This window comes from Anticarsia gemmatalis, chromosome Z, assembly GCF_050436995.1.
Source record: "Anticarsia gemmatalis isolate Benzon Research Colony breed Stoneville strain chromosome Z, ilAntGemm2 primary, whole genome shotgun sequence".
Taxonomy (NCBI): Eukaryota; Metazoa; Arthropoda; class Insecta; order Lepidoptera; family Erebidae; genus Anticarsia; species Anticarsia gemmatalis.
This window is the reverse complement of record NC_134776.1, coordinates 17,002,600-17,025,164: the sequence shown is the minus strand read 5'-3', so window position 1 is coordinate 17,025,164 and position 22,565 is coordinate 17,002,600. Positions and strand designations below refer to the sequence as shown.

The 22,565-nt window shown below is 35.6% G+C and overlaps 1 protein-coding gene and 1 non-coding gene across 2 annotated transcripts in view; both read left to right on the top strand.

Moving 5' to 3' along the window:
• Window positions 1-22,565, top strand: part of LOC142986585 (ADP,ATP carrier protein 1-like) — a 104,375-nt gene that overhangs the window by 67,736 nt on the left and 14,074 nt on the right. The window lies entirely within an intron of this gene.
• TRNAI-AAU (transfer RNA isoleucine (anticodon AAU)) lies at window positions 22,363-22,436 on the top strand. Its single transcript has one exon. It is a non-coding gene; the product is annotated as a tRNA-Ile (tRNA).

Here is a 22,565-nt window from a genome sequence, read left to right as displayed (position 1 = left end):
ACGGAGCTGAGAGTTCGTATTTGTAATGATATTTAAAACTTTTCCGTCTATTAATGTTAGATATATTTGGAATCTGAAATTTAATGTTTGTCCGTGGGAAGTGTTGATTTTAAATGTGGCCAGATTTGTAATTTGGTCCTCAACCCATTTCTTTTCGGACATAATGAGCTCTTTGTTTTCTTTTTTATACTGAATATGAAGAGGCCGACAATACCTATATGACTGTGGGGTCGGATTTAGCCATAAAACTTCACCACTTTCAGTTTTTATCCGCAGAGGAATAAATGTTGTGGCAAATAGATTATAGATAGCAAGAGACCGACGAATGATGTCGTTGAGGTGTGCATGTCGGGGATTTACGGCCAGAGCTGCTACCGCAGGAAAGACCATTGTACCCAAGACGGTCGACGGCTTCTCCACAGAGACAGCGATGCGGAGAAACGCAAGGAGCACCCAAACGGAGGCAAGTGGCGATGCGAAAGGTAGCATCATCCATCATCGCGCTCACGTTAAACGATGGAAGTGCTTGAACCCAAAGGCCCGACTCCCAGTCTCCCACAGCCAGCTGGCAAACACGCTCCGCAGGAGAGAATGATGTCTCTAAAACTGTCTTAATAAACTGCAGAGTGGCGCGTCCCATTTAGTGATGCGCCGTTCCCGGGATCGTTTCCTACGTTCCCTAATTCCCAGGAACGCTCCCGGGCGCGTTGGGAACAACTGGAAACGTTGACTTAAATAGCTGTTTATATTTTTGTTAATAACTTTTGCACTATGTGCAAAAGCAAATACACCTTTATACATAGACATAATTCAATTAAGTCGTTGCTTTGAAAACTTTCCCGATAATCTCTGGGAATATTCCTATATTCCCTGGGAATATTCCTCTGTTCCCGGAATCGATGGGCACGTTCCAAGGTTTTTAGTAAGACATTATATGAATTAAAACAAAGTGTTTATTCAGTATTTTAATCAAGAAAAACTTTGATATATATAATTTAATTTAATTTATAGTTCTTGATCTAATAATGTTGTTGCTAACAGCTTTCTAGATGGCATGGTAAACTGGGGGTTCAACATTTCAAATGCTTCGGTCCATAAAGGATGTTGCAGAGTAGAAAATGGTATACCGGTCACATAAACCGCTCTTGCGATTGCTTGATGTATATTTGTCTGCAACAAAACAACAAAAATCGTTCATGCATAACAAAACAACACGATCATGCAAAATCGTTAGATAAAACTACTTAAAAATAAAACATACAGCATAAACATAAGCCTACGTTTATGGAGTCATATGAATAAATTAGATAAAGAAGTAAAGAGAGCCCAGTCAAAATATAGAAGGAGCAATCTAAATTGAAAATATTCAGTAGTGGTAGTAGTAGTAGAAATTTTAGCGTCAACTTTTTCTTTTTGAATACATCAGATCGTTATATATAGATATTCCCATTACGGTTTTTAACCAAGAAATTCTATAAGATACATAAAAGTATTAAAATAAATGAAAAAAAATATTAGGATGAAAAATCTAATAACAATGAGGGATTTTCTGGTGGTCCTATTGTATTTATGGACGTAGATATTAAACTTGAGTTAGAGGTCACAACCTTTGCACTGGGAGCATATCTTTGAAATTTTATTTTTATGTCTGTTGGACTATTTTTGCATTTAGATATGTGACGAGCAAATTTAGTCGCATTTTTAAACGTATACACAAAACGGCAGTAAATACACTCGTAAATAGTTTTTTCATCCACGGATTTAATCACAAAATGATCGAAAATTGCACTTTTCTTGCTCATGGTTTTTACAAAATAGGCGCTCGAAACGGTTAAAGTGTGAAATGCAACTAAAATTGGTGATAAAAATATATTATTTTTGCAAAAGCAAATGTGTGAGAAAGAAAAAACAAATAAACAATCTGTTGAAGGGATACATAGTGAAGCCGACGCACTTCCAAAGACAATACAATTATTACAATAGCAAGTAGTGAAACCCTTTTACCGTCATTACAATAGATTGTAAATATTGTTCACAATGTCATAATTATCTTGCTGTTTTAAAATAAATATGTTATTTATGACTAGGGGCCTAGCGATAAGTAACGAATATATTTTTTACTTTTATATATTTTACTTGTATAATATATTATATTCTTGTATTATTAGTAGTTAATTATTGATTCAAATATAAAATATTTATTTTTTATGAAAATATAGCAACGTAATAATATTGCTTTTAATTTAAATGTCCAATTCCCACTATGAGGGAACGTTCCCGGGAATGCCGGAAAATTCCCTGGAACTTTTCCACTGGAAATATTACCGGGAAAGGGAATTTGGGAACGGCGCATCACTAGTCCCATTGTCTCTGGGAGGACAGGTTTCGGGGCAACTCGGCATTTGGAACGATCATTCTCCATGAGTTCATGGAGAATAATCGTTTTTTCGTGTTTTTCTTTTACTTTTTTTTTCGTTTCATCACGTCGGCCTTGCACGACATTTCTGGGTCAACCAGTGTGGGGTTTAAAATTTTTCTGGTTAACTCTTCCGTGTTGTGAACCGAAGCCAGGAACGCAGGTAAGCTGACATCGGAAATTTTGATGATAATGAGGCCACCCAAACGGATGGGTAAGGCGGCTTGAAGCCACACTCGGTCGTCCAAAGCCACGTTTAGAATTTTCTCGGTATATTTTTAATGATACTGTCAATTTTGACCAGAGGTGCTAGATTTTTCCAGAAAGGGGATCTTCTTAGTGCATGAGTAAATTTTGGGACAAAAAGACAATACCGGATAATGGGAAGTGCCGAATGTGGGTTAATTTTATTGTGTTTTTCTTCAATGAATGGCACGAAACCTTCTTCTAGGATGGGGGCCCCAAGGTGGCGAAGAGAACTGTTTTGCACAATTTTGATGTTCGGGGCCAAAGAGTTTAATTTCGAAATAGCTAAAGGTTTATCTACTTTATCGGAAAGGTAAATTTTGCTTAAATTTGAATTTTATACTAAACCAATTTCGCTAAATTTGTTTTTTTAAAATGCTAAATCTTGCAAAACAGTTCCATCATCCAAGTACCAGACATTAAAATTTGAATTTATTTGTCTAATAATTGGGTGTATGGCTAATCTAAAAATGACCGGTCCAAGAGGGTCACCCTGTTAACCACCAACCAAAAATGGCAAAAGATTGTCCTATACAACGTGTAACGGAAACAACGCACATCCTCAGACACCCCAACAAGAAAATCCTTTTTCATTCACAATTATTAATGCATCAGTATAATAATTTGATTATTGTAGATATTGTTTATGGAACATATTGTTTTTAAAATATCCCGCAAATTCTATGGTCACAATAAACCTACGCACTCACGCACAGGCGCACACGAGTAGCGCTGGCGTACCTACCTAGGTATCTACCTAAACATGACTTAAACGTGATTTATGAAGACAATGTCTACAATTTACTAACTTTCAAGTATTTGTAAACAAAAAAAAAAATTTTTGGAAAGAAGTGGGATGGATTCGCCTACCGATTCTAAACTAACTAATAACTAGGAAAAATAAGAGCAGTCCATTCCAAGTTCGACGTTGAAATTGTTTCCCTTTTTTGGATATCCGAAACCAGTATTGTCATTAGTCATGACTGACATCATGAAGAAATAAAAAAAAAAAATACTTCTTCCAAACAGGAAGAGTAGTTCCGGTTGAGTATGAATACTATATTACTTCTTCGTCTTAGTCTTTTATTATGTAAAAACGAATAGTTTGTTTGTTTGTTTGTTTGAACGCGTTAATCTCAGGAACTACGGGTCCGATTTGAAAAATTATTTCAGTGTTAGATAGTCCATTTATCGAGGACGGATATAGGATATATATCATTACGCTACGACCAAAAGGAGCAGAGTAGCAATAAAAAATGATTAAAAAACGGGGACAATTTTGACCCATTCTCTCTTATGTGATGCAAGCGAAGTTGCGCGAGTCAGCTAGTCATTTTATAATCAGCAAATACCAACGAATAATATTAGGCGTCACTATAGATTAGAATTATAGTCATTATAGGGAAGATACACGATCTTACGTAGAATACGTACGAGGGTCAAACTGAAAGTTCTTAGAAAATAAAAAACTGATTACATTAGCCAGTTATTAGTTTTATTATATCTTTTCAAAATATTGTCCATTCACGTCAATACACCGCTGCATGCGATGGAACCACTGGGAAAAGCACTTTGCCCACTCGTCCTTAGGGGTCTCTTCAATGGCATCGCGATACGCAGCCACCGCTTCTTCAGCATACATAAACCGCTTTCCTTTAAGTTATTCTTTAATTTTTGGAAATAAATTAAAATCACAAGGCGCGAGGTCGGGGCTATACGGCGGGTGAACCAGTAATTCAACGTTTGATGTCGCCAAATAGTCGATCGTTCGCTTGGCGGTGTGCGACGAGGCGTTGTCGTGGTGAAGGAGGATCCTACTGCGAGGTCGTTTCTCTCGAACTTATTCCAAGACAAGTGGCAAACAATTGGTAGTGTACCATTCTGCAGAAACTGTTTTTTGATCCTCTAACACAATTGTTGCGAATAGGCATGCGCTTAACATGTTCGGGAGCGGATTGAACATGGAATCATTCATTTCCTAATTGGAACTATGTTCAGGAAACATGTTCGCGGAACTATATAGTTCCACCACGATTCAATTTTGACAGAATCTAACATTTGATAATATAGATAGTTCCTCAGTTCCTCACAGCTCCTAGGTGCTATAGAAACTGTGAGAAATTGAGAACTGCTTTATAGTTTATACATTATTTGTTACTGTATAAATGTAGACAAAAATATCCCTTGATTTACCTTCATGCTTTACACAGGCTTAGGACGGCCAACTAGGTAATAATTATTTGAATAGGTACAATATAGTCGCAGTCTAATCCGTTTAGGTGTTTAATGAATTACTCTTGGTGGGCGTATTTATAAATCAACTGATTCTATTTAAATTATTTGTTATTCTTTTTACATTATATACAGTTTTTTTTGTTTTTTTTAATATCTTTTCATTTACTTTTGGTTACTGCCAATAAAAAGCAACATGGACAATTTCGACGGTCCCTACGTACAATAACCTAATTGCAAAAGGCAAATTTTACAGGAGAGCTGTTTGAAGTTTCAAACACTTGTATCTCAAGTTCTATCAATCGCAGAGCTATGAAATTTTGCACGAAGTCTTTATTTGTTGTCTTTTATGAGAAAATAAAATAAAAACGCTAAAATATATTCATTTTATGTACCATTGGTCACAACCGTCATTTTAGATCGGAAACATTCCGACTAGCATTTACCTAAGTGGTACTTACTGATCTTTACTTGGGGGATTGAACAACGATCTAAATTGTAACTGCCTTTTACAAAATTTTACGTTGAGTATAATATTGATTTACGGTGTTTTCATACTGAGAGCCATGAGGTAAGGGCTGATAATAAAATAAAAATAAATATTTTAAAAACTTTTTTTACTAAATTCTCAATAGGCAACCCTTTTCTTCATCATAAAGATATAAAATATTACATAGTAATAATATTGAGCAATCATAATTAGGTACTTGTTGAATATGGTTTCTCGAGAAAAATGTTTCAAGTATACATCAACACTTCCAAAGAAGGATGATGAAGCCGAGATCGAGAAGGATCAAGAAGCATACACGTTAATATGCCTTCACTTAGAATCTCATCTGTATCCGTATGTTCAAAATCTTACTTACGCAAAAGAAGTGTGGGATGCATTGACAATAACTTTTGAAGACAAGGCAATAAATAGGCATAACTCTGATGAATTGTCTCTTGGATGAGAAGCTGGAAAACCACCGATCTGCTGTCATGAGTCAGGCTCAAAAGCGTAAAGAAATCAATGAAAGTTTCGATCACGATTTGGTTGCCGTGGTACTTTTGCGAGGTATGCCTGATGTTTACCGACCATGACGGATGGCACTAGAGCATTCAGGAATGAAGATTACTTCTCAAAATGTTCGGCAAAAGCTACTACAAGAAGATAGCGCTCAGAGCTCTTCAAATGATTCCTCGTCGAACTCGGCTTTAGTAGTGAAGAAACAACAGTCAGTATTAAGGCTCAAGTGCTTTTAATGTGGAAAGAAAGGTCATAAGAAGTCCGATTGCCCGATGCTGGACAAGGATGTGGTGCACGCTTACCAACGGCTTCCTAGAAGTCGAAGAAAGTTGCGTTATGGCGTTCAAGTGTTCACTGTCGGTGCACGAATCCTTCAGCCCCTCGACGTTTTATCTCGATAGTGGAGCCTCGACACACATGAGTTTTCAGAAGCAGTGGTTTAGAGACTCTAAGGTTACTGATAAGAATGTTGTGACGTGTGCAAATGATGATAGAATGTCAAGTGAAGGCAAAGGTGATATTATAGTTAATGTGAAAGGAGTTTTGTTAACTGTAAAAGATTGTTCCTTTGTGCCTGGCTTGAAAGTTAATCTTTTGTCGGTATCTAAGTTGGCACAGAATGGATGGAGAGTTATTTTTGATTCTGATGGCTGTAGGATGTTTCACCAATCGATAAGCGAGATAACGAGTAAACTTGTGGTAACTGCTAGTGAAGTCTCAGGTATCTATAAGTTGGATGATTGTTTTGCTAATGTAGATGGTGCTTTGGCTACGGTTCAAGTTGAAGACTCGTTGGCACTTTGGCATCGTAGATTAGGGCATGTTAACTTGAATGATTTACGGAAGTTGCCTAATATCGAGGTTGGAGGTAAAAGTGTAATGGAACCTTGTGCTGCTTGTATAAGAGGTAAGGCACATAGATTACCTTTTCCAAAGGGTGGAGCAAGGCGAGCGAAAGACAAACTCAGTTTATTACATGCTGATTTGTGTGGTCCCATGTCGGAACGTTCTTATGGTGGAGCTCGTAACATGTTCGTAATAGTAGACGATTTCACTAGTAAATTTCTTTCTCAGGGAGAAGTCTCAAGCTTTGAACTTTTTCAAAGACTTCGTGAGGCATGTGGAGAACGAAACACGTCTGACAGACCCAGACAGTATTGAAGATGCGGAGGAGAGCTCAGACTCAGCATATGTGGATACAGATCCTTGTGTTGAATCTGTGGAGCCTGTGAATTCAAATGAATCTGATGCTGAACATTGTGATACAAGAGTCAGAACAGTAGGTGTGAATATCGAGAAAGAGCCTAGGTATCCTCTGAGGAATAGGCTTCGTAGCGCACAAAGTAGACTATATTGCTACAACAGCACATGCAAGTTAGAGGAAGAACCACGTTCGTACAAAGAAGTCCTTCGAAGACCTGATAGCCATGAGTGGATAGCAGCGATGAAGCGGGAGTTGGAGTCCATGAAGGAACACGATGTTTGGAAGGTGATTGAGAAACCCCCTGGAGCCAAAGAGAAGACGTCCGTTGTGGCGATTCCAATATTTCTACTATACTTGAATCTGACAGTATTTTATCACCGAGCAAATTTGAATCTAATGGAGCCGAGGGTGGCGTGGGACTCATTTTTGCATGGATTTGAGCCAGATCTTAGTGTCCATCTTTTGATGCTAGCGAAAATGGACCCGAAAAAAATAACAAAAAACAACGTAAAATAACAGAAATGGTAATTACTTACATTTTTTATTTAATATTCCCGATGTAAAATAACTTAAGTGGCAGTTACTTAAAACAGTAGTATATGTTCTCCCACGTAAGAACACTTATGTAACACTGAAGACTTTTTGATTCAAAACATTCCCAAGTAAAATAACGTAACTACCAAAAGCGACTAATTACGTCGGAATTGAATAAAGCTTGTTTAGATTACCAAAAAAGTAATTTAAGTTGATAATGTAATTAAAAATATACTTTTTACTGATTAATAATTAAATTTAAAAAAGGTACAATAAAATAAAACGTCAAATTCAGCTTACCTGATGATATTTTGATGGTTTTACCTTTATGTTTTACATTTTTCATTTTCTTTTTTGCGCGAGCGCAACAAGTCCGCATGTGGGAGTTACGGGGAAGGCGCGCGGGGGTGTTGTTGACTTGCCCATGTAAAATGTCTTAACTCTCACTAGTGACATTTTACATTGGAAGTGTTGTAGTTCTGGGGTTTGTCGAGTGTTGATTTAGGGTAGAATTAAAGCATTTTTACTAATTTTTTTTTAATCAATCGAAAGTGTATGACCCCCGGAAGGTCACGGAAACAAAAAAGGCAAATCCCGTAAGTACCACTTGAGGGAATGTACGTAGGGACCGTCGATTTGTTCGCTTTAAGCCGCCTTCTTCTATTGGACATCGTAAGCCCCGCCTTTGAAAAAACACGTTCGCATGGCACAGATGTGGCAACGATGTTTAGCCGTTTGAGAACGTACTGGTATAAAAGAGGATATACCGATCTTCTGCTATGCCACCAATTTAATGGATCTTCGAACCGGCTGATTATGGGCTCCTGGATGTATTTATTAACTTCGATAATACCGGCTGCGGTGGTATTATCTGGCACCAGGCGCGATATCTCAGCGTCGAAATCGCTCCATATAGACGATGATGGTAGGACTGGTGCAGACGGTACAGTCTGCGTCACACATGGTGCTGGCTCAGGTACCGACGAGACACGCATAACACCAACTCTCGCCTTCAGCGAAACTAAAGCGCTCTTATATTTGTTTTCGTCGCGAAACCCCTTATTCTTGAATCGTGGATCCAGCAACGTGCATTCAGCGTAAAGTTGGTGTGCTTCAATGGAACCAAACCGCTAATGCAATTGTTCATTTAATGTATTAATGAACATAGTTATGTCATTGTCACCTTCAGCTTCCACCAAAAGGCACCTCACTTGTCGCATAAGCAACCGTACGTACACGATTACTTTCGACAGACTCACGGTTTTTTCTGTCGATATCTCTACCGTTACCTCATAAAATATTTTGAGTATAGGTAGAGCCTTTTCAATAAGGGCCCAGTCCTCCGAGGATAATGTGAGGTCGGCCCTGACTAGTGCCAAGTTGCTATTATAGCCTCCTTAATCTTTAGACAGCGATCCAACATGTCGCATGTGGAGTTCCAACGTGTGCACACGTCCTGTTTTAATTTAAGCACAGGTATGCCCATTTGATTTTGCACACTTTTTAATTTATTTAGACCCGCTGTGCTTCTTTGAAAAAACTCGACTATTTTCTTTACTTTGCCTATGGTAAGGGCAATTTTTTGAAGCCCAGCTTGCACGATTAAATTTAAGGAGTGGGCAAAACAACTCACCGATCTCCATTCGCCTTGCTGTACGGCTGCGATAATATTTTTTGCATTATCGGTCTCTATCACTCCAACCTTATTATGAATTTGCCACTTTATCAGTTCCTCTTTTAAAAATGTACATAGATTTGCGGCTGTGTGGTTTTCGTTGAACTCAACGCAACCTAATAAATTAGAACATAACTTGCCTGCATCGGGGTCAATATAGTGCGCGGTAATAGCCATAAAACTTTCGTTGTTATCTGACGTCCAGCCGTCTGTAGTGATACAAATAGCGTGTGCCTTCGAAATTTGAATTCGGACCTGTTCTTTAAGTCGAAGATACTGCTGAGGTAAAAGACTCTCGGAGAGCGTCCTTCTGGTTGGTAGATTATAGGAAGGATTCAACAAAGTAACAAATTTTTTAAATTCTATGTCGTTAACTAAATTTAGTGGGTGATATTCTTTCGCTATCATTGTCACTAACTGTTCGTCAATTTTAGCTTTTTTACTTTGCGGTAATGGCTTTTGTGCAAACCCGTCCAGCCTGGATTGCACTGTATGCACAAGAGTTGGGAGATTTGATGACGACGATGTAGATGGTCCTGAAACGGTTGATTCACGTTCTGCGCCTGCGGTAGGTTCAACGAATTCTTCACTGCGATGCCGTTTTTCTGGTGCAGTAGTAATTGCAGGATGTTTCCTTTTAAGATGCCTGGACAAATTGCCTAAGCTACCAGAGGTGAAGGATATTGATTCGGAACAGTAATTGCACTTTCCTTTTTTTTAATCTTTCTCTTCAATAAAATGTTCCCAAAGGGCGCTTGTTTTTCTTCGCGTTGCCATTTTATGCCGGCTCCACATTATTGCCGTGAAGCTCCGTGAACAGACGCGAACGTGAATGTGGACGGTTTTCACGGGGTCCACGCGCGTTCACGCCTGTTCCCCGATCAGAGTCGGTATTAAAGTCCCGTGACAAAGGGTTCGCGCGGCGTTCACGCATACACATACACATTCACGGCCCCGACGCAGTTAATTAACTGTTTTATAAAGCCTATACAAAATGTACTACACCAACACACATACCTTGATCGGTTACGATGTATTTCTGTCATCCACCATCTTCTTTTCGAACGTTTTCTTTTAATAACTTTCTTGTTTTTGACATCTATATAGTGGTATAGGGACACAGCAAATAAAGTTATCGCAGCAGCAGCTTCTACGTCCATTTCGCGGAGGGCTTCGAACTATTGTGAGCATTCCGTGAATTTGGAGGGCATGGAGTCGGTCCGTGAATTCACGGCGAGAATACGCGCGTGAATTCACGGCAATAATGTGGAGCCGGCATTATTTTCACTTATCACCACTAAATCTATTACCTAATAATCCTTATAGATATTCCCTAAGTATATTGTTATTTACAAAATTACACTATTTTACAACTGACCTAACAAAACTATTATTTTTATATTTATACACTAACACTATTAACTATTTAATTATGCCTATTAATTTATACCTAATAATAATATTACTCTATTTCTAACTTTCTATTACGCAAACACAACGACGCGACAGGGACAGTAGACGAAGTAATAAGCTAAAAAATATATTCAATTTCTAAAAATGGGGCACGGAGTGGGTGTCAAGGTAACGTTACGAACGTAAGATCACATAATAGCATGCATTGTCCTTAAGTTGCATTACGCAGGTGATCGCACAGGGACAGTCATAACGAAAAACTTTATAAAAGAAATCTAGTCTTCTTATTTTATGCTTGTTATTAATAAATAGTTAGTTCAGACCTTTATACATTATGAGTTACTAGCTGACCCGCGCAACTTCGCTTGCGTCACATAAGAGAGAATGGGTCAGAATTTTCCACGTTTTTGTAACACTTTTTTACTGTTACTCTGCTCCTATTGGTCGTAGCGTGATGATATAAAATATGCTTTTTTTTTACGAAAAATATTCTTACAATTATTTATATCTCTTAAATAACGAAGTCGCGCTAAGGCATATCCGCCATTAAAACAGTTGCCATGACAACGGAATTTTGTTAATTTAATGTCATTATAATATAGATTTTTCGCGACTTCGTTGAATTTTCTGAATGTTCCCGGGAAATGCGTCATTTTCCCGGGGTAAAAAGTAGCCTATGTCCTTTCTCGGGTATCAAAATATCTCCATACCAAATTTCATGCAAATTGGTTCAGTAGTTTAGACGTGATTGAGTAGCAGACAGACAGACAGACAGACAGAGTTACTTTCGCATTTATAATATTAGTATGGATAACACATTTTTAAAATAAAGTAATTGAATAATTGTGAAAAATAAACAAACACAACTAATTTCTTCTAAATTATACGGTTCAGTTGTTATCTGTTATTAATGTTCCTCTATTATAAATCTAACCCATAACTGATAACATTACGTTATATGACTCATACATATATATATATATATATTATGTTGACCCAAACTGTTAGTCATATGCATCCAAAATTGTAGGTAAATCCATGCTGTAAGTACTTTTTGAGTTTAATCCGGACATACATAGAGTCAAATGGACACAAATTCAAAAAACAATATTTTTGGCTTCGATATTGATTGTAGATCGCGCCCTCAGGATTATATAAAAAAATATGCAATCTACAGTTTTGACTTTCCTACGATTTTATTACCTATAATAATATGTATAGATTGAAAACGGCTCATCGCATAACTTAGCGACTGTACTTCACAGGAATAATCTACACACATGCATACAAATTCAAATTTTGAAATTCGTACGTAAGTGTCATTCCGGAATGCCGCCGAAGATTCCCGAACGACGCCCCGAAGGGCCCGAATTGTCTTTTGGTTTCAGGATCATAACAGTAAGTCCAGCTTTCGTCACCTGTTAGTATGTCGAACACAGCATTTGAGTCACCTCCGTTAAATTTTTCAATCATTTTACGGCACCAATCCACACGATGGAGTTTTTGAGCCTCAGTCAAATTATGAGGTACTAGCTGACCCGCGCAACTTCGCTTGCGTCACATAAGTGAGAATGGGTCAGAATTTTTCACGTTTTTGTAACACTTTTTACTGTTACTCTGCTCCTATTGGTCGTAGCGTAATGATATAACTATAATATGCTTTTTATTCACGAAAAATATTCTCAAAATTATTTATATCTCTTAATATAACGAAGTCGCGCTAAGGCATATCCGCCATTAAAACAGTTGCCATGACAACGGAATTTGTTAATTTAATGTCATTAAACTATTCATTATTCGCGACTTCGTTCGCCACCTGAATTTTCCCGGGAAATGCGTCATTTTCCCGGGGTAAAAAGTAGTCTATGTCCTTTCTCGGGTATCAAAATATCTCCATACCAAATTTCATGCAAATTGGTTCAGTAGTTTAGGCGTGATTGAGTAGCAGACAGACAGACAGACAGACAGACAGACAGACAGACAGACAGACAGACAGACAGACAGACAGAGTTACTTTCGCATTTATAATATTAGTATGGATCCACCGGGCGCAAAGCTTCCTGACCGCTAAATGTTCGTAGAGGATTTTTTTGTGCACTTGACTCATACTGATGTCTAAGCTTGTCCGAATCTGCTGATAGGTCACTTTTGTGTCAGTCTCTATCATACGCCGCACGACACAGATGTTATCTTCAGTCGTCGCCGTAGAAGGCCGTCCCTCACGTAAATCATCAATGAGATTAGTGCGACCACGTTTAAACTCATTAAACCAGTTGTAAACAGTCGCACGAGATGGGGCTTCATCGTGAAAGGCCAATTGTAGTCTATCATAACTTTCTTGTTCACTTAAATGACATCGAAAGTAATAAAAAATCATTGCACGAAAATTTTCTCGTGTTAAATTCATGTTGACGTGACACAGACAATTTTCAATTTGCCACCAAATCGTAAAACAAATGACAAATGAATGAAATATAAATCACGGAATAGCACCGTATTTAAGATCCTGTTTGCAGAAAGAAGTTGAAGATTGTTCATTTTACGTAATTTCCTTTGACGAATCATTGAATAAAGTCTCCCAGAAATGCCAAATGGATATGGTCATTAGATTTTGGAACAAGAGTACCGCAAGAGTCGACACAAGGTATTGGACTAGCATTTTTCTTGGAAAATCAATTGCTATTGATCTATTGAATAGATTTCTAGAAGGGTTGTTAAATCTAGACCGTGACAAGTTATTGCAGGTTTCAATGGACGGGCCCAATGTAAACCTTAGCTTTATTCAAAAACTAAAGGCAGAACAATCGAAAACTCCATTAATAGACATCGGAGTTTGTGGTCTACACACCGTAAATGGCGCTGTTAAAACTGGACATAAGCAAACTAACTGGGACATATACGAACTTTTAAGAACAATGTACAATTATTTTAAAGATTCACCAGCACGTCGAGCTTTATATACTACAATTACTGGAAGTACAGAATTCCCGCAGAAGTTCACATCGATAAGATGGCTTGAAAATGGCCCTTGCATAGATCGGGCTGTAAAGGTTTATGATAATGTATTGAATTTCGTTACTAACGCATCTGTCCCAGAAAGTCACAACAAGAAGAAGTTAAGTGCTACTATGAAAGATCCTTTGTTGAAAGTCAAATTAGTAGCTGCAAGGTCAGTTATATCCGAATGCGAACCGTTTTTAAGACGATTCCAAAGCGAAAAACCACTTTCACCGTTTTTGTACACAGCTCTGATGGAATTGTTAAAATCTCTCATGATGAAGATCGTGAAACCCACAAAACTAAACGAAGATTTTCTAAATCTAGACTTAAAGCTAACAGAAAATTTGGTATCTACTGAAAATATTCAAATTGGATTCGAAGCAAAGCGGCTTTTAAAGGATGCAAAATGTACAGATAAAGACAAACTTCTGTTCAAACACGATTTTAGAAAATTTGTTACAGCTTGTATTCAAAAGATGCTGGAGAAAAGTCCTGTCAAGAAGAGTTTTGTAAGGGGTCTAACATGCTTTGATCCGAAAATTATAAAGCATCAATCTGAAGTGGCCAATAAGCGTGTGGATGTCGTGTTGGAAGCTTTGCACGAATCCGACAAGATAAAAGGGTTTGTCGCTGACAGTGCCAAAAGGCAATATCAAAAACTAATTTACTAAGCACAAAATACCTGGAGCCAAAAATTTTAAGATTTTGATTATGATAAAATCGGTGTTGATGAGTTCTACCATTCACTTATTGGAGGTGATAAACAATATGTAGACATATGGAGCGTTATGAAAATCTGTTTCATCCTCTCTCACGGAAACGCGAGTGTGGAGGGCGGGTTTTCTATTAACAAATCTCTCTTGGTGGAAAACTGGAAGATTCACTTATATCGCAAAGAATTTTATATGACGCCTTGAAAAATATCGGTGGTCCTCAAAATTTCGCTGTTACAAAATCTTTGATCACTTCAGTACGAAACTCACGAAGAAGATATCAGGAAAACTTGGATAAAAAAAAAGAAAAAATGTCAGATGAACAAAAGAAAATCAAGAAAAAAGGAAAATTGATGAACAGCTAAGAGAAGTAGAAGAGAAAAATAAAAAATTGGAATTACAGAAGGAAAAAGAACTCGTGGAATTACAGACGTTAAAAAGGGCTTTACAAATGAAGAAAAGGAATATGTGATTAATAATGATACCTTCCTACTTGTCGATCTCATTTTTCAAAGATTATAATAAGCATAAAATATTTAATTTAGGCATAACTTGGCAATTATTATAACTTGATAATAATTTTGTACCTACCTATATCAGCAGATATTTAATTTTGTTTTATAATTATATGTGGAGGTTAGAATTTTTTTGTTCATTTAAGTTCGAAGTTTAATTTTACTAGGTACTGAAACTGTTGATTTTGGTTTAAGTCTTATAATTTTACTGGTACTGAAACTGTTGATTTTGGTTTAAGTCTTATAATTTTACTGGTACTGAAACTGTTGATTTTGGTTTAAGTCTTATAATTTTACTGGTACTGAAACTGTTGATTTTGGTTTAAGTCTTATAATTTTACTACAGAAACTGTTGATTTTGGTTTAAGTCTTATAATTTTACTACTGAAACTGTTGATTTTGGTTTAAGTCTTATAATTTTACTACAGAAACTGTTGATTTTGGTTTAAGTCTTATAATTTTACTACTGAAACTGTTGATTTTGGTTTAAGTCTTATAATTTTACTACAGAAACTGTTGATTTTGGTTTAAGTCTTATAATTTTACTACAGAAACTGTTGATTTTGGTTTAAGTCTTATAATTTTACTACTGAAACTGTTGATTTTGGTTTAAGTCTTATAATTTTACTATTGAAACTGTTGATTTTGGTTTAAGTCTTATAATTTTACTACTGAAACTGTTGATTTTGGTTTAAGTCTTATAATTTTACTACTGAAACTGTTGATTTTGGTTTAAGTCTTATAATTTTACTACAGAAACTGTTGATTTTGGTTTAAGTCTTATAATTTTACTACTGAAACTGTTGATTTTGTTTTAAGTCTTATAATTTTACTATTGAAACTGTTGATTTTGGTTTAAGTCTTATAATTTTACTACTGAAACTGTTGATTTTGTTTTAAGTCTTATAATTTTACTATTGAAACTGTTGATTTTGGTTTAAGTCTTATAATTTTACTACTGAAACTGTTGATTTTGGTTTAAGTCTTATAATTTTACTACAGAAACTGTTGATTTTGGTTTAAGTCTTATAATTTTACTACTGAAACTGTTGATTTTGGTTTAAGTCTTATAATTTTACTACTGAAACTGTTGATTTTGGTTTAAGTCTTATAATTTTACTACAGAAACTGTTGATTTTGGTTTAAGTCTTATAATTTTACTACTGAAACTGTTGATTTTGTTTTAAGTCTTATGCAGTTTATGCAATGTCTTATGTTATAAAATTGTTAATAAGAAAGAGTTCCTAAGTGATAAATACCGATCTCAATATATTTGCTATATAAAATAAAAGAAATTAAAATATTACCTGTATGCAGTTTTACTCAACTTATAAACTACTTTACAAATAAAACATACCTACTTGAATGATTAGGCCGCGTTCAAACCAAACTAACTGTAAGCCGCCGAATGTGAGCAGGCTTACTATGAGTCCCAGTGTACTAAAGAACATGTAATAACGTATTGTCGGTTATATGTAAACGAAAAACTGAATATGTATGGAAATAAAAGGAGTTACAGTCAGTTTGGTTTGAACACGGCCTAAATTTGGTCAGGGAAATTTAAAAAAATGGTCAGGGAAAGTCAGGGAAAAGTCAGGGAATTATTTTGAACATTAGCTGTGGACACCCTGCTAATATACTTTTCAAATATAGATGTTTCCATCCACCCTTTTTTGATTACTGCGTAAGCTGTTTTGACTGTTTCATCTTGGTATACCCATTCACTCCAAAGATGTTTACCTTGGAAAATTATCAATACTAATAATAATGGAACTTTTCCACCCAGGGCATTTGCAGCCAAGAGAACGGTGGTATTGCTTCTGCCAGGTGAGTTAGTTCTTGTTGATCGGTATCCGACTTGACCCATTACTTTGGCTTTCGATGGATCACAGCAAAAACTGGTCTCATCTAAATTGTAAATATTTTGAGGTTTAGTGGTTAGGTCTAATTGCTGCTGCGTCTTTTGTAATAAATCGTAATATTTATAAACAATAAAAGGATTGCAAGCTTTTCGCCTTGCAGTCTCTACGGATTGAGGTTTTTTTAAGGACAGATTATTTCTGCTCCGAAATCCCTTACACCAGTCATCACCTGGGGTGTCGTTTTTAAACGGCGTAATAAGGCCATTTCTTTTTATGTAATCGGATATCAAAACTTTGACTTCTTGTACCGTTAGAGGAAAACCAGTTTTTTCCATTACATGAATGTAACCTGCTATTTTTGCTTCCGTATCTTTGGTGAAAACAGTAGGCCTACCGCGATACGACTTTTTCACTCCTCGTGATCCGCGTAGTCGGTGTACCAAAGTAAACCTCGGAATTCCATAGACCTCGGCTGCTTGATACGTGGTAAATTTTTTGCTTCTGATATCTTCCAATGCTAAATTTAGTTGATCTTGAGAATATTTGATTTCTGTTTTTCGTATATAATGCCGGACTATCTAAAACAATAGATTATACTGATTTATGAATCTAAGGGGCTAAAATCGTTCGCGAAGGTTGCGTTTTTACTACTTGATAAAAAAAATAAAAAAAATATTAAAAATCTATGCAACAGTTATGTTGTGAAAAACACACTTTTAAGATGTCCTTAATATAACAACAGCATCTAGTATTTATCATATCATCATTATTGATACCTAATTTAGTACTTATTTTTCATAGAATTAAATCATCGACATGGTACATCACTATGGTTTCATGATTTCATAGAAACCAACACGGGGGAAATGCAACTAACCTCAAAGTTGCAATTACCTCATTTTAGGTTATTATCAGGGAAAATGTAACTAAACACATATTTTTTTATAGTATTATCGGATCTCTAAGCAAAAATTAATGTAGTTACTTACCCTTGTCAACAATATACTCCACATAAAACACAAGCAATAAAACACACTAAAACATATTTTTTATAATTTTTTGTCACCACCTGCCTTTGTACAAAATTGTTTTAAAATGGCGATTTGACAGATCTACTTGTTTTATCGTCGTTTTATGTTACTGTGCTGCTACCTATTATTTTAATGCAACTGTATCGTATGCTTAGTAATCTAGAGATGGCGTTATATTTAAAAAAGCATTATTATAGGAGATATTCGTTTTGGTTACAATAGCCCCTTGGTTGCTATTGCCCCGGGGCACCTTATCGAATACTGCAAGCACATCAAAGGATTCCAGTTCCAGGAAATCGAGAATTAATTATAAACAAAAATACACTGCCGCCCTTAGTCGTATTATATATTTACAACGAGCTTTAGAAACCATGAGGAAGAGATTATATCGGTCACAGCAAAACCAAATGCAAGAAAAGGAAAAGTGTGCAGCTGAACTTAACAAGTTGAAAGCTAGGAATGAGATTTTAGAAGCTTCTCTAAAGTCAACCTATAAACAATGTGAAACTAATAAGGAGAGAGACGTTATAAAGAAACTCGCTACAGATGATCTCGTAAAAAATAGTAAAGCCAAGTCGTTCATTTCAAAACAATTAGGTCTAAGTGCACGAGTTCGAGATAAGACTACAAAAAACAAGATTTTGAAATTCAAAAAATCTATAACAGAGTTTTATATCAGAGATGATGTAAGCAGAGCCACCTCTGGCAAACGAGAATGTAAAACTTTTAAGAAGAACAAACAACAAATAAGATTCCTTATTAATTCTTTAAAAATTCTATACCAAAAGTATAAGTCAGAAGGTGGCTCTGCATCTTTTGCATCTTTTTGCCGGTACAGGCCATTCTACGTCATTTCACCTAACTTAAATAACAGAAATACTTGTCTCTGTGTCAAACACAGCAATATGAGTTTTAAGTTGGCGGCTCTTAAACATCATAAAGTGGTTGATATTAGTAATACTCATGATCTCCTCAAGAAAGTAGTATGTAGCACTGAATCATTCTTATGTATGTATGGCAAATGCGAAAAATGCAAATCAGCTTTAGACTACAATTTGGACAATAATAAAACATCTCAGGAAATAACATGGCAAATGTGGGAAATTAAGGATCACATATATAAAAAACGAACAAAAGATAATAATGATCAGGAAGTGAAGACTAAAAGAACTATTAAATAGATTAAAATAGGTACTATTGCAGAACTAATCAAAATATATGAAGAATCCTTAAAATTATTTAAAGTTCACAGTTTTAATATGTGGCACCAAACAAGAAACTATAAAACTTGTACTGAAAATTTAGATGATAATGAAATAGCTGTGCACTGCGACTTTTCCGAAAACTTTGAATGCAAAATGGCAGAAGAAGTGCAGGCAATGCATTTCGGTGCCTCTAAAGTGCAAGTCACTTTACATACGGGCGTTATATTTTATAAAGGGGGACAAAAGTCTTTTTGTACTGTCTCCCCCTCCAGTATACATCAGCCACATGCCATATGGGCCCACTTAAAGCCTATTGTAGAACTCGGAAAATCCTTAATTCCTAACCTTAAAAAAATCTTTTTCTTTTCTGATGGACCCAGCTCGCAATACCGGCAGAAAAATAACTTTTTTCTTATTAAATATTTTTCAATTTTCTATAAGATTGATATTTCGTGGTCATTTTTTGAAAGTGGGCACGGAAAGGGTGTGGCTGATGCTATTGGAGGGGTCGTCAAGAGGGCACTTGATAGGCAAGTCGCATACGGAAAAGACATCATGAGCGCTACCGATGTGTACTTGACGTTGGAATGTTTTGTAGTAGCTGTAAAAGTGTTTTACGTATCCGAGACAGAAATCAATGCGATATACCAACTTATACCTACTAACCTAAAGACCATTAAAGGGACAATGAGTATTCATGAAGTTATTTCTGTACAAGGTAGTGGTGAAATTCAACATCGCATCCTCAGCTGTTTTTGTAGTAAAAATCCCTGTAGTTGTTATGATCCGGAAACACACAAATACCCACATTTTTCACATGTTAACAACCATGAATCTGAAAATAACGAGCCTACAGATAAACAAGCGTTATTACCAAAATTTAATGAGTTACCAAATCTTGTTACTGAGGCTGTAACTGATTTGCCAGTTTTGTATTTTGATGATATGGATCTGCAAGAATACGTAGCTAGCGAAAAAGAATCTGTTGGATATCACAGTGATGTTATAGACCTAAGTAATAATGACACGGAACCTATCATTGATTTCGATACTAAAAGTGTATCTTCAGTAGTAACAAATAATAGTCAGACAAAAAATGTAGGTCAGGATTTTAGTAAAATGAAAGTGAACAGCAAAGAAAACGTTACGCCTAATATTGAATTGAATGTAATAGATCCGTATCCTACAACATCTAAATTTAGTACGTATCCAGTTAAAAGCTCGAAACTTAAAACATATACGCGAAAGCCTGCACAAAAATCATTGCAGATTTCTGTGACAAGACAAATGCCTTGTAATAAGTGCAAAAATCCCACGTCATTGCATCATTTGGTAAAATGCATGTCTTGCAAAATATATTACTGTGATAAGTGCACAGAAGGACAAGCATATTTTGATTATATATGTGATTTTTGTTTTGAAGATGATTAAATTAATGTTGTACCGCTAAACTTAGTCGGATCCTCAGCTAGTTGTGTGATGCAAGAATAAGTGATGGATGGCGAAACGGCACAGTCGTGCTTTACATTCTCCTGCGCCACGCAGGATATGTCAGGATTCGACTCAAGTAAACTCTACACCTACAGATGAGAAGCGGCCTGAAGCGGGTATTTATCAGATTTATTTTTTTCATTTTAAAGGTAAAATACCACTAGGTGTGTGTCAAAAATGGTGATTTACCTTGATATTGATAAGTTTCTGAAGAAGGCCGACTTTCGTACTTTTATCATACATAATATTGCTTGGCCCTGGTCAGCAACACATTTCATATTGTCAGAAAAATGTTTCGGATGTGGAAGTACAACTAATCATACATTGAATAGTCTTCTTCCTCATTTTGTAATAGCAATGAATGTTGAACAGGTCAGACTGTTACTGGAAAGTAATTTCTTTTGGTGTAAGGCCTGTAAAATTTTCTGTGTTTACGACCACTACCCTGAGGATGAGTGTGTGTTTTGTAATAAGTGATTTTTTAAAGTATTATAAATATTGTTTTACTTTTAAGTAAGTATTTTAAGTGTTTGTGAGATTAAAAATATACGTTTTGTCTTTAATACCATAATGTTGATTTGACCAAAGAGAATAAGACTTTGTATGAAGACTAGTGATAAATAAGTAGGCACTAGTTTTTATTTGTTTCCTTTAGTTCATTTGATGAACCTTTTATTTTTGGAATGTTTAAAACATTCGTATTTTTTTTTATTCTGTACTGATTTTTACTACTTTTTATTTCCATTTTATGATAATGTCAAGTATGTGTATGCTAAGCCTAATATTTCCAATTTTGTTCTGAAGCTTCTATTTTTGTTACTGTCCCTAAAGCTGATAATTATGTTAAATATTGTTATTATTTTAAATTTAAATTAAAGACAATAGGTAATGGTTTAAAATTAACTTTATGACATATATTTTATAATAAATAAGAAATATAGCATTATTCCTTTTCAATTTAATAGAAAAACAAAACTTTGTGAGTAGAAAGTGTTAATGGTAACAAAAAAGCAGATGTAGTGCCAATAAAAAATATTGTATTACATTATTCACAATTTTTCTTTTCTCAACATGTTGTAATGTTATAATCTACATAGAAAAATATCAAAACAAAACAATTTGAGTGAGTTTTTATGATTCTACACTGATTTCCAAGTAACAAAAAAAGAACTTTTATTTTACACTTAACTAATATTTTAGTTTTTTTTATATAAAACATCTCTAAAACAGAAAATCAATCACAAATTCAAAATTTGAATAGTTTAAGCTACCTATATTTAGCGTAATATGTCCAATATATATGAATTTTATTTTTAGACTATTTTTGAGAGTATGGTCAAATATTTTGAGAAATGCTCATTTATTAATATGCAGTAACTACAAAATGAACGAATGTCGACGGAACAACGCCACCCAGTGGGAGCAAGCAGCATTACTAAGGCGAACAGCCAGTACGAAGCTTAGAAATATAACCTGAGTTCTCTGATAGAACCTCCGCAGAGAGAGAGGGCGCTGGTAAATACAAAATGAACGAATCCGTGCTTACATTTTAGCGTTTGTTTGTATTTATAAACAATAAACCCCTTAACTACATATTTTAAACAAGGTTTTCAGGTGATAATTATGCATACAGCATTATTTAAAATAGTTTTATTTATTTATGTTAAAAAATAAAATTACAAAAGAATTGCATTGCAGTCATAAATTAATTACATAAGAACTATTATGACCTGCAGGTGCTTCACCGAATCTTGCAGTATTTAATCATAATATTTTCAGGACGATGCAGAACCTGAAATCTGAAATTTTCCGCAAGGGCTCGTTAGCGCAGTTGGTTAGAGCATCGTGCTAATAACGCGAAGGTCGAGGGTTCGATCCCCTCACGAGCCATATTTTTTTTCATTAATAGACAAGCCCTTTTTTCTTAAAACAACATAATAAACGACGTATACTTATATCTTTCAATTTCGAGCAAATTGGATTTTTCTTTATAACGAACATTTTAATACTTATACCAAG